The sequence below is a fragment of the Hemiscyllium ocellatum genome, unplaced genomic scaffold (genome assembly GCF_020745735.1).
Source record: "Hemiscyllium ocellatum isolate sHemOce1 unplaced genomic scaffold, sHemOce1.pat.X.cur. scaffold_546_pat_ctg1, whole genome shotgun sequence".
NCBI classification, from domain to species: Eukaryota; Metazoa; Chordata; class Chondrichthyes; order Orectolobiformes; family Hemiscylliidae; genus Hemiscyllium; species Hemiscyllium ocellatum.
In genome coordinates, this window is record NW_026869110.1 from 261,934 (window position 1) to 275,664 (window position 13,731).

At 44.1% G+C, this 13,731-nt stretch overlaps 1 long non-coding RNA gene across 3 annotated transcripts in view; it reads left to right on the forward strand.

The window, feature by feature from the left end:
• The window catches only part of LOC132813933 (uncharacterized), an 89,848-nt gene that overhangs the window by 67,468 nt on the left and 8,649 nt on the right, over positions 1 to 13,731 (forward strand). Inside the window, exon 8 of one of the 3 annotated variants that reach the window (XR_009644221.1) lies at positions 6,326 to 6,389. The exons of the other annotated variants lie outside the window; for them this stretch is intronic. This is a non-coding gene — a long non-coding RNA (uncharacterized LOC132813933). Of the gene's footprint in view, positions 1 to 6,325; positions 6,390 to 13,731 lie in introns of those variants that run through there. 3 annotated transcript variants of the gene reach the window in all.

A 13,731-nucleotide genomic window follows, 5' to 3' on the forward strand; every position in this document is an offset into this window, starting at 1 on the left:
AGGGCTTTCTCTACCTTTGTGTTCTAAGACCTCCAGCACCACCTATTCTGTAAAGAGAACTCTTTTGGAGCCATAATTTTCTCTTTAACTGACTTGTCTGCAGTAATTTATGACATAAAAGGTTCATTTAGGGTCTCACCCATCTTCTGTGGCTCCATACATGGATGGCCTTATTGCTCTGTGCGGGGCCCTATTGTCTCTCTAGTCGCTTTTCGTATGTGTGTGCTGTAGAATGTCATTGCATTCTCCTTAACCTTAACTACCAAAGTTATCTCATCCTCCCCTCCACCCCATGTTGCTTTCCAACTTGTCTGTCTTCTCCGTTTCTCTCAAACCCTCTAGTATCCATAACATCTTCGTCAATCCTTGCTCTATTTACAGTTTCAGTAAATGCTTCCTGAAGCAGGAGGATCAGAATTCTATGCAGTACTCCAACTGGGGACCCAGCAATGCCTTGTACAGCCCATCATGATGTACCAACTCAGAGACTCAATGCTCTGACCCATGACGGCAAGTGTGCCGAATGTCCCTTTCCCCACCATGTCCACCTGCGATGCCACTTCCAAGGAACAATGTAACTATATCCCTTGGTCTCTCTCTCTGTTCGATAACACTGCCCATGGCCCGACCATTAACTGTTAGTCCTCTTTAGTTTACCTTAACAAAATCCATCATCTTAATCCAACTCCATCTTTCATTCTTGGCCCACTGGCTCAGTTGTTCGCGATCCCATTCGATAACTGTATTCCCTGCCCACGAAAACCCGTGTTATATACAGACTTTTATCAACAAACGTACTAACAATGACTCTTATGCTCTTGCAGAAATATTTTCTGTAAATGATGCATAACAATGGACCCAGCACTGTTCCTTATGGCACACTGCTGGTCATAGACCTCCAGTCTACACAACAACCCTTTCCCACCACTCTGTTTCCCACTGTCAAGCCAATTTTGTATCCAGTTGTCTATCTCTCCCTGCTCCCATGTGATCTAACCTTACTAACAAGTTTTCCACGCTAAACCTTGTCCAAGGCCTTGCTATGGTCAGCATAAACACAGTCTCCTGTTATGTCTTCTATCTTCTTAGTCACGTCTTCAACAAACTCAGGCAAGTTTGTGAGACACTACTTGTGTACTTTGTGTCCCTAATCAACCCTTGCCTTTCGAAATGCACGTAACTCCTGTCCCTCAGAGACCCCTCCAACACCGTACGCCACACTAATATCAAGCCAATTTGTCTTTAGGTGCCTGGCTTTCCGTCGCAGCAGTGTTAAATACTGGCACAACATTAAACACCCTCCAGGCTTCCAGCTCATCACCCGTGGCTGTCACTGATATAAATAACTCTTTAAGGGGCACTTCTTCTTGAGTTTCCCACGATGTCCTCGGATATACATGATTAGCTCCAGGGATTTGTCTTTTTTTAATGTGTTTTTAAAACTCCAGCTCCTCATTTTCTGATATGCAGAGTCTTTTGAAGACTTTATTTCCCTGACCTCCCCAGTCTTTAAGTACTGATGTGAAATTTTCGTTAAGGATCTCACTCATCTGCTGTGGTTCCACACATAGATTATCCCTTTGATCTTTAAGGGGACACATTCTGTCCCTAGTTAATCTTCTGACGTTAGTATTCATGGAGAATCCCTTTGGATTTTCCTCAGCATTACCAGCCAAGGTTTTCTCAGGTCTCCTTTTTGGCCTCCTGCTCTCCCACTTCAGTGTATTACTGTACCCACAATGTTCCTTGAGGAATCCAGCTGGCCATATATGACATGGGCCGCCTTTTTCCTGACCAGAACCTCAATACCCCCAATCATCCAGAACTTTCTACTTGTAATCAGCATTGTCTTTCGCACTAACAGAAATATCCTCACCCTGGACTCTCATTTTTTCTTTCTTTTGAAAGCTTCCCATCTGCCTGAGGTCCATTTACCTGCAAATAGTTTCCACAATCAACAGCTAAAAGCTCTTGACCAATACCTTCTGGATTGGGGCAGGACAGTTTTGATGTTTCACTTGTGGAACAGGCCTGTCCTTTTCCATAACTGTTTTCAACCTAATACAGTTGTGTCACTTTGTAAAAATTATCCCCAAACTAACCCCTCAGTCCCTTTCCCTACCTTTTTCCCCAAGGGGAGGTCAGGTTTTGCCCCTTTTCTCCAGGGGGATGGTGAGTAACCAGTGGTAATTGTGCACATCAGTACACATGATATAGATACAGTTAGGTGGGTTCTGGTCAAGTGAGTATCTGGATTAGGTAAGAAGTTAAAAAGCAGGGCAACAAGGGTTGTGAACTCCCGATTACTCCCAGGGCTTATGGAAAATGATAGGAGAGGTCCACAGGTTAAGGAGCTATGCAGGAACACAGCCAGTTTTGCGGCAATGAAGCAGGACCTAGCTGAGGTTGAGTGGGGGAGTCTGTTTGAAGGAAAAGAAACGACTGGAAAATGGGAGGCTTTTAAAAGTGTGATACTGAAAATGCAGGGTCGGTATGTAACTGTTATGGTGAAGGGAAAAGTGGCAGGTTGAGGGACCCCTGGCTGATGAGGGATATTGAGGCTCTGGGCTGGCAAATGAAGTTGGTATACATTGGGTTTAAGGTTTCCATATCTCCCGAAACTCTTCCAGCTCTAAAGACACAATCAATCTGTGGAGACCCTATAATCTTCTCAGTTCTCTGCCACACTCCGATCTGTCGAACCCAGTCCAGTCTCTATAACTGTTCTAATCCAGTTCCTAAAGGAACCACGGTCTGTGTATAATGCTCTCATTACTATCACCCATCTTCTCAATGTCTGCTCCTCCAGTATTTCCACCCATCTACTAATCTGCATAAACCTTCTCCAGCTCTTACACCCTTATCTGTGTTAACGACAACCTCCCCTACAACACTTTCCCACTTAGGCCAAACTGGAGGAGGTTACTAATGTTCCTTTATCTGTGTAACTGTCTCCAAGCAAAATTGCTGTTCTCACCTCCAGGAAAATCTGTCCGATTCCACATCCTCCATGTCTAAATAACACCAGAACCTAACAATTTCGAGATATCTAAACGTCTTTAGTCCCGACTACCCTCGAAATGTATGTTTTTTCTTCGAGTCTATACAACCTACATAGTCTCTGTAATCTGCTCCATTCCCTCAATAGTCCCTGTCAGTATAAACCAGCGCTGACCTACCACTATCCTTTTCCCTGTAAACTGCTCCATCCCTCCCAACCTCCCCATCTCCACGAACGCCTGCAGGCCCTACAGCTCTCCATATTTCTGTAACCTCATGTGGCTCTATGGTCCTCCCTCCCTGACAAACCATCTGCAGTCCCCATATCCCTCCCAATCCGAGTCCTCTGCTCCAGATCAGACCATCAGGTCACTATAAACACCTCCACTTCTGACAACTCTTCCTATTTGTGTAACCTCGTTCAGACCCCATACTCTCCAGATCCCTGCATCCTCTTCCTGCCATTGCAATCAAAATCATGTTTATGTAAAATCCACCAGTGCTTAAACCTTCCCCAACTCAGTAACCTCTTGCAGTCCTAACAAAACACCTAAACTGTGAAACCTTTCATTTCGCTACAATCTTCCCTCCCTCCCTCCTCAAATGCGTTCATTACCATGTAACCTCACAATTACTGAATCCTCCTTTTGGCACTGCAATCCTCCGAATGTCTGCAAAATCCTCCTGTCCTGATATCCCTAGCTTATCTCTGTCATCCACACCACCCTCCAGTGCCCTTTTGGGGAACGTGGCAGAGGAGAGAAGATTTGTAGAGACTGGGCCATGTTACGGAAGTAGAATCCTGGAAATTACAGAATTAGTCTAATGTCTGTGGTGTGCAGATTATTGGAGAGGACTCTGACAGACAGAATTTATGACTACTTGGAAAACCATGGTTAAATTTTAGACAGTTAGTATAGGTTTGTGAGGGGCAGCTCATGCCTCACAAACCTTATTGAATTCTTTGAAGATATGGCAGAATATGTTGAAGCTCATTCAGAAACTGAGTAGGCATGGGATACAGGGAAATCTGTCTGTCTGGGTACAGGATTGGATGGCCCAGAGAAGACAGAGTATGGCAGCAGATGGACAGTATTGAGCCAGGAGCTCAGTAACCAGTGGTGTTCTGTAACAGTAAGCTTTGGGACTCTGCTCTCTGTGATTTTTATAAATGACTTGGATGTTGATGTTGGAGAGTTGGTTAGTAAGTTTGCCAATCAGGTGGAGTGGTGGGTAATGTGGAGGGCTGTTGTCGGTTGCAATGGGACATTGACAGGAGGTAGATCTGGGCTGGAAATGGCAAATGGAGTTCAAGCTGGAAAAGTGTGAAGTGATTCATTCTGGAAGGTGGAATTTGAATACAGAATACAGGGTGAAAGGCAGAATGCTTGGCCATATGGAGGATCAGAGAGATTAAGGGGTCCATAGCCATTGATCCCTCAAAGTTGTCACGCACGTTGATAGGGTTGTTAAAAATGCATATGTTGTGTTGGCTTTCCTTAGAAAGGGGATAGATTTTAAGAACAGTGAGGTTTTACTGCATCTTTCTAGCATCCTGGAGGGCATTTCTTATGTACAAAGTTTGAGAGACCTAAGGCTTTTCTCATGGGAGTGAAAAAGGGGTGGGGCGACTGGTGGAGGGGAACAAGATGATGAGAGGCACAGAGAGAGTGAATACTGAGAGACTTCTTCTCCTATGGCATAAATAACTATTACAAGGTGGTGTAATTTTAAGGTGAATGGAGGATAGATAAAAGGATAGAGAATGGTAGGTGGTTGGAATGCACTGACATTGGTGGCAGTAAAATTAGATACTTTCGGGACATTTAACAGACTCTTGGATAGGCACATGAATGAGAGTAAAATGAAGGGTATGGAAGTTAGTTTGGTCTTACAGGCGGATAAAAGGTTGGCATGGCATCATGGCCGAAGTGTCTTGTCCTGTACTGTTCTGTGTTCTACGGTCCGTATGGTAAATGGGTAATAAGCTTAAATCAGTGTGAACGGATATGACATTCAGGAGGAGCTAGTCAACTGGATACAAAATTGGCTTGATGATTGGAGACAGAGGGTGATGGGAGACATGTTGTTTTTCTGACTGGAGGCATGTGACCCGCGGTGCAGTGGGTCCCCTGTTGTTTGTCACTTGGATAAATGTTTTGTATGGGAATATTGGTTTCCTGGTAAATAAGCTTCTTGTGTGACACTGACATTGTTGGTAAAGTGGACAGTGAAGAAGGTTATCTATGATACAACAGGATTAACAGTACTTCTGGATAGTGGGCAAAAGAATAGCAGATGGAGTTTAATTAGATAGATGTGAAGTGTTGCATTGTGGTGAAACAAACCAGGGTGGGACTTGTACTGCTCATGTTCGGGCCCTGGGTGGTGCTGTCAGTCAGAGACACGGGGATGCAGGTACACAGTTCTTTCAAAGTTGCATCACAGGCAGGCAGGCTGGTGAAGCAGGCGTTTGGGATGGGTACCTTCATTGGTCAGAGCATGGAGAGTAAGAGTTGGGATGTCATGTTGTATCTTTACAAGACATTGGTCAGGCCATCATAAATGCACTGCTGATCAGAAGGAAGAACTCATCACGTTCACTGTCCTCCTTTATGGAAGGACAACAAATATTCTCTCCTGGTCTGGCCAACATTTGACTCCAGGCCAAACGCAATATGACTGACTCTGAGCTGCCCTCTGGGTAATTAAGAGTGGGCTCAACGAATACTAGACCAGTCAGTGACACTCACATTACATAAATGAATAAATAAAAATACATATGTCCCTCCCTACCTTTGCAAACCCCTCCAGCTGCAACAACCCGTACTTAGTTTGAAACACTCTTCAGGCCCTGCCCACTCTCTGTAACACTCTCGCCACCTCCAGCACCTTCACCTCTCCCTGTTCGTATTGTGACATTCTCCCCTCACGGGGATTCCTCTGCCAATTGCCCTATTCCTGCTAACAGACCAATTGCAACCCCTTGAAACTTTAAAACTAAAACACTCTCGCGCTTCAAGAATTTAAGTACTTTTTGGTGATCTTCTCAACTTCATAATCTAACATGATCCATTTTGTCCTGAGTGAGGGAAAGGTGTGGGTTTCTTGTTAAGATTTTGTCTGTTTAAATGGAATATCCTTTTGTTGATTGATTTACACTGTTCCTTCAAATGTTTACCAAATGTTTCAATCTGTTTAAATTGTTTAGCTTGGTCAGTTCTCCTCTCAAACTCATGTCATTGGCAATTTTTGTTTTTAGTTGTAGCTTGTCCTTTCTGTGATTCACTTTAAAACTTTTATATTTCTTTAAACTGCACTTTAGCGCAATTTCCCAGAGGATCTCTCCAGATGACATTACTCATTCACTAAGTTTCATCACACAACGGTCGATCTGACACAGTTACATCCCTAGCCAGTTGCACAATAAGTTATTTAAAGAAAAACTGAAAAAATTCTCCGAACTTCCCTTCCACTTTTCCCGTTGTCAGTGTGATTGTCAATGTTATATGAAGTTTGAATTTTCACTGAATTGTCATTATGCCTTTATTAAAAATTCCAATGAGTTCCTGTGTGATGCAGTGATGAGCCATGAAATGCTGTTCATTGGCCTGAAACTGTTCTGCTGCTTGTGTCTTTGGCAAATTGTAGCCAGAATTTACATTCAGACTGACTCTACTTCATGATCTGCGGCCAAATGATTTCTCTGTCATGCCTTTGTTATCAATTATTGTTAGCGTTGTCCACTTTGCCTGAGTTTGCACAAGGTTGTGAACCATTGAATATTTATGTCCACCTTTTTTCACCCTGTAACCACGTCACCCTGAAGTCTAACTCTCTTTTATCTCTGTGTCACAAATCCATCTACCTTATGGCAGAGACTTTGTCCATTCCACAAAAAAAAGCATAATTTGCTGTTTCCTACAATTTTCTGTCTCAAATTGATTCACTGACGTACAGTTTTAGTTAAACTTGGTCCCATCCTGTTGCTTTCTGCTTGTCTTCAGCCACATCCCCATGTTGTTCCAAAGCTTCACCTTTTCTATTTGGATTTGGCAAGTTCCTTTCATCTGAACCCTGTCCCTGGATCCTCTCTGACAGTTTAAAGCCCTGTCCCTAAACCTACCAATGTGATTGGCCAGGAGACTGGTCCCAGCACATTTACAGCGGGACCATCCGAATGGTTTATTTTTAAACTCAGGTATGGGATGTGGGTGTCTCTGACTGACCAGCCTTTCCTGCCCAGCCCTAGCTGCCCTTGAGCTGAGTAACTTGCTCGGCCATTTCAGAGGCAAACACTTTGCTGTGGGGATGTCGTACAGACCACGTGAGAATGGCAGATGTCCACGAGTGTATTTTTGATGAACAACATTGTTTTGGACATCAGCAATGATTTCGTACTTATCCATAGATTGTTAATTGCAATTTAAAAAAAATAATGATTGCTAATTCCACCATTTCTGATGGTGTGATTGAAACCTGCCTCCACTGAACATTGGGTGGGATTTGGTTACATGCTCTCGCAATAATACCACGAAGCCATCACTTCACCTGCTCAAAGGTTGCTCATTCCTGAGCACTGATACCAGGGCATCAGGAGCCTAAACTTGTTCTTCCTACATGATTGTTTCGTTATGAAATCTTCCTGCCCTCTGGTGATATCACTCAGTCTCACTCCATGTGGTATCCCTCACTGTGTGGGTCTAATTGCTGCCTCTGTCAGTGTCTCTCACTTGCAGCTACTCCAGATCCTGAGCCAATTGAAGTCTTCACTCCAGAGAGACAGGACAGCACAGGCCAAGGATGGAGACAGGGTTTTTCAGATCTCTGTTGGACTTAGTGCCATTCCCGATGTGTATCCCTCACGAGATCAGTCTAATTTCCCAAACTGTCTATTCCTCTGACTCCTGTAGGTACTCAGGAAGGTCCTGATTCAATAGACTTCCCAGCTGCTGGCTGTCTCGTCCATCGCCGCATTGAAGATGGTTGATCAGCCAGGGAGACGAAGGGAAGGGAGATTTGGAATCTTCAATAAATCCCGCAGTGAGGTAAGATCACTCACAGTGAACAGAGCAGAGAGCAAAGACAGAGCTCCAAATAACGGCTAACAAAACATGACATAGATACAGTGCTGGAGGGGGAGCACAGTACAGACACACCCCAGGCTCAATCAATACCCCTATAGTAAGTTCTGTTGTGCTAAGACTCACTACTCTGCAACACTCTATGTATGGCATGTCTTGGTGACTAGTGTCTTCAATAATTTGTAACTCCTACAACAGTTACTGTCCCGGTAACCGCCTCCCTTCCCTCTCCTCCCTCCACATACTTGAATTATGATGCATTCCAGACTACCATCACTATTAATATAACTTGCTCCAGTGTCTATTACGTGCCTTATCTCAGTAGTCTCCTCCTCCAATAACATGCAGCACGGAAACGGTTCCTTTGATCCAACTAGTCCATGCTGACCAGAATGCCTGAACGAGTCCCGCTACCCTGCACCCATATCCCTTCAAACCCTCTCCTCTCCATGTACCTGGACAAGTGTCTTTTCCATGTTGTTATTGTACTTTTCTCTACCACTTCCCCTCGAAACTTATTCCATACTGCACCATACTCTGTGTGGAAAATCTTCTCCTCCTAATCCTTTTAAGTTTTTTTCCTCTCCCATCTCCTACTTATGCCTTCCAGAGCACAGAACATAGAACATGACAGTACAGTATAAGCCCTTCGGCCCTCAATGTTGCGCCAACCTGTGGAAACAGTCTGAAGCACATCTAACCTTCCCTATTCCATCCTCATCTATATTCCTATCCAATGACCGTTTAAATGCCCATAAAGTTGGCGAGTCTACCACTGTTTCAGAGCTGAAAATGTATTGCTGGAAAAGCGTGTTGCTGATGAACGGCTTATGCCCAAAACGTCGAATTTCCTGTTCCTTGGATGCTGCCTGACCTGCTGCGCTTTTCCAGCAACACATTTTCAGCTCTGATCTCCAACATCTGTAGACCTCACTTTTACCACTGTTTCAGGCCATGCATTCCATGCCTGACAATTCTGAGTAAAGAACCTACCTCGAGCATCTGTCCCATATCTATTAATTAATGTTAATATTAATTACTACTTCAATTTAAAGCTATTTGCCCTCGTGCTAGGAGTCGCCACCTGAGGGAAAAGGCTCTCACTGTCCAAACCATGTCACCCTCTGATTGTCTTATATGTCTCAATTAATTGACCTTAAACTCTTCTCTCAAACACAAACAGATTCAAGTCCCTCAGCCTTCCTCATAACACCTTCCCTCCGTACCAGGTAACATTGTAGTAAAACTCCTCGGAACACTTTCCAAATTTTTAACATTCTTCTGAAGCGGTTACTTGAACCATAGGCAACACTCCAAATGTGGCCGCACCAGAGTTTTGTACAGCTGCAGCATTATCTCATGGTTCCGAAACTCATTCCCTGTCCCAGTAAAAGCTCACATGCTGAATGCCTTCTTAACAAACTGGGTGGCAACTGTCAATGATCCATGTATATGGACAAAGTGATCTCTCTGCTCATCTGCACTACCAAGTTCTGCTTTACCCACATCCACCTGTTTGGTCACCTCAAAGTAGTCAACAAGGTTTGTGAGGCATGACCTACCCTTCACAAAACCGTGCCGACTATCCCTCATCAACGTGTTCATCTCCTGATGATTATAAATGCTAGCCTTTACAAGCCTTTCCAACACTTTACCCAGAATCGAAGTAAGGCTCACAGTTCTATAATTACCCCGGGTTGTCTCCATTCCCCTTCTTGGTCAAGGGGACAACATTTGCTCTCCTCCTGCCTTCTGACACAATTCCTGAACGCAATGACGACATAAAGATCAAAGCCAAAGGCTCAGTAATCTCCTTACTGGCCTCCCAGAGGAGCCAAAAATAAATCCCATCTGGCCCAGGCGACCTTTTTTTGCACTTTCCAGAATTGCTAACACCTTATCCTTCTGCAGTTCAATCCCATCTAGTTATGGACTCCACTACCCTGGGGTAAATACGTTGGCTACCTATACCCCTCATGGTTTTATAAACCTTTATACGGTCACCCCTCAGCCACCTACGTCCAGTGGAAATGTGAAGGACAATGATAGAAATATTTCTGCTCGCGTCCCTGCTACTACTTTGCCACAATGTTCTGGTATACACTTGTTCAGGACCTAGGGCTTTCTCTACCTTTGTGTTCTAAAACCTCCAGCACCACCTCTTCTGTAATGGGGACTCTTTACAAGCCATCACTGTTTCTTTCCCTTTGTTGCCTAGTCTTTGTCCACAGTACGTTCTGACATGAAATGCTCATTTAGGCTCTCTCCTACCTCCTGTGGTTCGACACTTGGATGGCTTCACTGATCTTTGAGGAGCCCTTGTGTCTCTCCAGTTGCTTTTTTAGACGTGTGTGCTGTAGAAAATTCATCGCATTCGATTTAAACCTATCTGCCAAATTTAACTCATTCCCCCAGAATGCATTCCAGCTTATCCAGCCTCTCCGTTTCTGTCAAACCCTCCAGTATCAGTAACATCTTCGTCAATCTTTGCTCCATTTGCAGTTTCAGGAAATGCTTCCCAGATCAGGATGATCAGAATTCTATGCAGCGTTCCAAAGCTGTGCTGATTATCCCTAATCAATCCTTGTCGTTGCAAATGCATGTAACTCCTGTACTGCAGAATCACTTCCAACAACGTCTGCATCGCTGACATCAAACTAATTGGTGTTGATGTCCCTGACTTTCCCTTGCAGCCTTTCCTAAATAATGGCACAACCTTAGCCACCCTCCAGGCTTCCAGCTCATCACCCATGGCTATCAGTGATAGGAATATCTCTTTATGGGACCCCACAATTTCAGCCTGAGCTTCCCGCAATATCCTGGGATATACTTGATTAGTTCCCAAGGATTTGTCCATCTTATATGCATTTTAGAACCTTCAGTACCTCCTGTTCTGTTCAGTGGAGTCTTTTGAAGACGTCACTGTACCTTATTCCCTGAATTCCCCAGTATTTATCCAAGTTAAGTTCAAACATGAAATTTTTGTTCAGGTCTCACCCATCTCCTGTGTTTCCACACTTGGATGGCCCCATTCGTAATCAAGGAGCTATATTCTTCCCCTAGTTAATGTCCTGAAGAACATACTTGAAGAATCTCTTTGGATTTTCCTCAGCCTGATCTGCCAATGATTTTTGTGGACCCCTTTGTGCCCTCCTGATTTCCCTCTTAAGTTAATTACTCCACCCGCTATCTTCTTCAATGGATTCCCTTAATCCAGCTGCCTATATGTGACACGTGCCCCCTTTTTCTTGACCAGAGCCTCAATGCCCCCAATCATCAGTGTATCCCACTTGTGTCAGCATTGTCCTTCACACTAACAAAAATATGGTGACCCTGAACTCTCATTTTATCGCTCGTTTGAAAGCTCCCCACCTGCCTGACGTCCCTTTACCTGCAAATAGCCTCCACAATCAATTGCCAAAAGCTCTTCACTAATACTTTCTGGATTGCGGCAAGACGAATTTTGATCTTTAACTTGTGGACCAGGCTTGTGCTTTTCCATCGCTATTTTCAAACTAATACAATTGTGCTCACTTTGCCAAAGTGTTGCCCCACTAATACCTCAGTCCCTTTCCCTACCTTGTTCCCCAAGGGGAGGTCAGGTTTTACCACTTCCTGCTGTCCAACCATTTACATTCTGACTGAGACATTTTTCTTGTACATGCCTAACAAATTCCACCCATTCAAGCTCAGGGCAATCTGGCAGTCCCAGACTAGGTTTGGCAAGTTACAATCCCTGACCATTCCAACCCTATAATTTTTACAGATATCTTAGATCTCCAGACATATTTGCTGCTCAAACTCTCGCTGACTGTTGGGGGCCTGTAGTACAGTCATATCAAACTGATGACCCATTCCCATTTCTCAATTGCACTATTATGGCTTCATTGGGCTTTCCCCAGGAATATCCTCTCTAAGTGTTGCAGTGATGTTTCACTGATCAAAATCTCCATCCCTCCTCTCTCACCTCCTGTTCTATCCTCCCTGTGGAATCTGTACCCTGGAACATTGAGCTCCCAGCTGTGTTTCTGCCATATCTATGGTATTCCAGTCCCATGTTCCCATCCATGCGCCGACTTCATTTGCCTTAATTGTTAGGCCTTTTATTTTGAAATAAATGCACTTCAATCAATCAGTTTTCCCTCAATGTCTGCTGTGCTCTTTCCTGATGCTTCTACTTAAGTTCCTGTCTTGAAATTCTGTCCCAGCCTCTACCTTCAGACTGCAGCCTGGCACCTTCCACCTCACTATGGACAACACCCTCACCTTTCATGTCATTTGCAAACCTATTAATGATACCTTCTGCTGTCACATCAGAGTGATGAATGTATGTAATAAACAGCAATGGCTCCCGCACAGCTCCCTGTGGTACACCCGTTAGTGAAAGAATTTCAATCGTAAAAACAGCCCTCCAACAGTTGTGGATCCTGTTTGCCAAATGGCCTTGGATCCCATTGGTCTGTTGGACCAGCCTTCTATGTGGGACCTCGTCAAACGATGTAATGAACACCATGTAACCCACATCATCTGCACAGCCCTCATCAAAATCCTCAATCGTAATTTCAAGTAAAAATCTCAGCTGAATTTGGGAAAGGATCTTACTCTAACAAATCTATGATGAGTATCCCTAATCAATCTCTGCCTTTCCAAATTTTGATTCATTCTGTTCCACAGAATTGTTCCCAATAATTTCCCTCCCCCTGCTGTCAGACTATCTGCTCTGTAATTACCTGGCCTATCCCTGCTGCTCTTCTTGAACAAAGGAACCACATTAGCGATCTTCCAGTCATTCAGCACTTTACCTGTGGCCAGCAAAGTATTAAATATATCCACCTGGGCCCCAGAAATCTCCTCCCTTACCTCCCATAGCAGCGTGGGATACATTTCATTGGGCACTGGGGGTTTCTCCACCTTTTATGCCTGTGAAAACATTTAATACCTCCTCCTTAATGATCTTAATATGTTTGAGAATCTCACCATCTCAACTGAAATCGCCGGCTACAATGTCTTTCTCCTGTGTGAATATAGATGGGAAGTATTCATTGAAGACCTCACCTACTTCCTCTGGCTCCATGTACCGATTGTCCCTTTGGTTTCTCACAGGCTCCACACTTTACCCAGTAATTCTCTTATTCTAATTATCCTGCTAAAATACCTTGTGGATTTTCCTTAACACTATCTGCCAAGGATGTTTAATGACCCATTGTTTGTCCCTAATTTTTACGGAGCCCCCTTGCACAATCTATGCTTTCGAATGGCTTCACCTGAGTTTATTGCACTGCATTTTCTTCATCAAACTCATGATATCGCTTAACCAGTATTCGCTGGTCTTGCTGCCTTTACTATTCCCTTGTCAGGACCACACTGGCCATGAATTCTCACTGTATCACTTTAACTTACTCTCATTTTCCAAATATGGAACCAATTGCAGATTGTCCTCACAGACTCTGTTTGCCAGATCCTCTGTAATGATAGTGATACTGATAGGAGACTCAGTTGTGAGAGGGACAGACAAGCGACCCCAGGAGGGTGTGCTGCCTCCCGGGTACCAGGGTCAAGAGTGTCTATGCCTGAAACGTTGAATCTCCTGTTTCTTGGATGCTGCCTGACCTGCCGCGCTTTTCCAGCAATACATTTTCAGCTCAAG